The following is a 2,368-nucleotide window of genomic DNA, read 5'->3' on the forward strand; positions in this document are numbered from 1 at the left end:
AATTTACACCCCCAGCATGTCTCAGGCTGGTCATACATCAAAAAGGAACACATCAAAAGATACAGTCCATAGGTTACCATGCATCTACTGTCATAGTAAAATACATCAAAGGGAACTTTGAACATGCTTGTTGACACAACCTGATGAAGATGGACAACCGGATCTAAACATTGTTGTTGTTGTTGTCATGACCTGACCTTTTCTGTCAGGTCAGGTCTTTGATGTATTTTATTATGACAGTAGATTAGGCACGTGCAGTGACATGGGCCAAGTTATTGTGGAACATCTTGCCCTATTACCATAAGACATATATACAGTACATATACATATATATATATATATATATATATATATATATACATATATATATATATATGTACTGTATATATGTGTGTATATATACTGTATATATATACACTTAAAAGTGCTGTAAACGTCGGAAAGGACTTATTCCGACCTCAAATTTGTGTTATGAATATGCATGTCGTATGTATTGTATAAAATGCATAAAAATCCTTTGAAGATAGCTTTGAAGATATATATATATATATATATATATATATATATATATATATATATATATATATATATATACTTATGATTTTTATATATTTTTTATTTCTTCAAATAGTTTTATTGGTTTAGCGTCAGCATACACTTGTCTTCTTAAAATTGATATCCCCTCAAGGTAACTGAGTTCAGCTGACCAGTTGCTACTTGGCATCCCTACGATGGGACTCAAGCACAGGATAGCCTTCTCGCATAGCTTTCTCAGTTGTAAACCACAAACTTTGGAACGAGTCCCTCCACCCACGTCAGGCTGGCCCCCACGCTATCTGTTTTTAAAACTTTGTCATAAAACTAATTTATATTCCTTAATGGCTTTTAACCAAGTTTGACAGACTTTGCTTGTGTTTTATTGTGCTTTTATTTCATGTATTGACTGTAGAGAACTATGGTCAACTCAGATGTTTTGAAATGTGCTTCATGAATAAACTTGGATTGGACTGTATTGGATTAAGTGTCTGAAATCATGTGACAGTCTAAGAATAAAGTTAGAGAAAGAGAGACAGTCTGCAAGTCTGACATAGAAGAGAAGAGAGATTAACCACAACCTTCATTATAAATGTAAGAACCTCTAACATTAATACTGTGGATAGTTATTAATAGTATGGTTACTAAACATTATCACTGTGGTTAGTTATAAATACAATGGTTACTTAACATCAATGTTGTGGTTAGTATGGTTACTCTAAGTATTATTAATTATTTAACATTAATGATGTGGTTAGTTATGAATGTTATTGTTACTTAACATCAATATTGTGGTTAGTATGGTTACTCTAATTATTATTAATTATTTAACATTAATGTTGTGGTTAGTTATTCAAAGAGATGGGGTGTGGGGTTGGATCATGTCCTGAAGGTGTAGGGGTGCCATGCCCTTAATGGCCTTTAGGTCATCAACAGTGTCATTACTCCGATGGCCACGTTTGTCCGACTGGCCCCATTACAGTATAACTGACCCTATCCCTAAAGGCAGGTTCACACTGTAGGACTTTTAAAGTGGTCGGGGAGTCATCTGATCGTTAAGCATTTCTCACTACAGGACTCTATTTCTTGAAATCGTCTGTCATATATCGTTGTGGTTTTCACACTATACATTGATCGCAAGGGATCACACACTGTAGGATAGTTCACTACGATGCTATCCAGACCCGATACATACATTTGTTTTTATTCCAATTCATTTTAACCAACGTCTCACGAAAACGTGCAAGGCTCCCGTGAAATATGCACGAGACCGAGACAGGACGCTACTGATTTACATTAAATAATTCTCTATTTCTCTGTACTGTATGTCTCTATCTCTCGCTCTGAAACAAACAACAAGTCAACCAGCTTAAAAGTACATAATGCAACTCAGAAACGGTGTTGCCATGTCCACTTATTATAAGCGACTTTGGGCTTGTTTTTCTGTAGAGTTGCTTTTAAATATTGTTGTGAATACTGTTGATTTTTTTGGGGCTTATTTCTAAAGTGTAGTTGCTTATTTGGCCTTGTTTTCTAATGTTGTTTAAACCAGTGGTTTAAAGTAAACAACGCATAATGTGTATGTGTCCGCAGCCCCCCCCCCCCCCCTTCTGAAAATATGTTGTGCCAATGTGCTAGACCCCCATACAAGATTTGTGTGGATTTGGAAAATATTCCAAAATGTTCCAATTTTTTTCAAGATTTTTCTCTGAAAATAGCTGCGACACGTTGTGAGCTTGTAGATCGTCTATTTTCAAATATGCAATGTATTTGTTTATAGGTGCGACAGCATAATACCTCACACTAACCTAACGGTACGAATAATGTCAGAATT

Source organism: Gymnoscopelus microlampas (genome assembly GCF_963454915.1).
Source record: "Gymnoscopelus microlampas genome assembly, chromosome: 16".
Lineage (NCBI taxonomy): Eukaryota > Metazoa > Chordata > Actinopteri > Myctophiformes > Myctophidae > Gymnoscopelus > Gymnoscopelus microlampas.